We start from the raw sequence: 508 nt of genomic DNA, 5'->3' as shown, positions 1-508 counted from the left end.
TTCTTTGTCTAGGGTATGAAATTGGCTAATAGTGTGGAAAATTTTTGCACAAGGATTTCATCCACGAAACAGTATTTACAGTATGAATGGGAAAGTTTTCATTAATTTGTTTGCTAGAGCCACCCATCCATATATATATATATATATATATATATATATATATATATGTATATATATATATATATATATATATATATATATATATATATATATATATATATATATATATATATATATATATATAAACACACACACACACACACACACACACACATATATATATATATATATATATATATATATATATATATATATATATATATATATATATATATATATATATATACATATATACATATATATATGATACCTTAAAAATTCTGTACGTATTAGTAATAAAGTATATACAGTATATATATATATATATATATATATATATATATATATATATATATATACATATATATATATATATATATATATATATATATATATATATATATATATA

Source organism: Palaemon carinicauda, chromosome 14, assembly GCF_036898095.1.
Source record: "Palaemon carinicauda isolate YSFRI2023 chromosome 14, ASM3689809v2, whole genome shotgun sequence".
In the NCBI taxonomy this organism is placed as follows: Eukaryota; Metazoa; Arthropoda; class Malacostraca; order Decapoda; family Palaemonidae; genus Palaemon; species Palaemon carinicauda.
Note: the sequence above shows the minus strand (reverse complement) of the source record.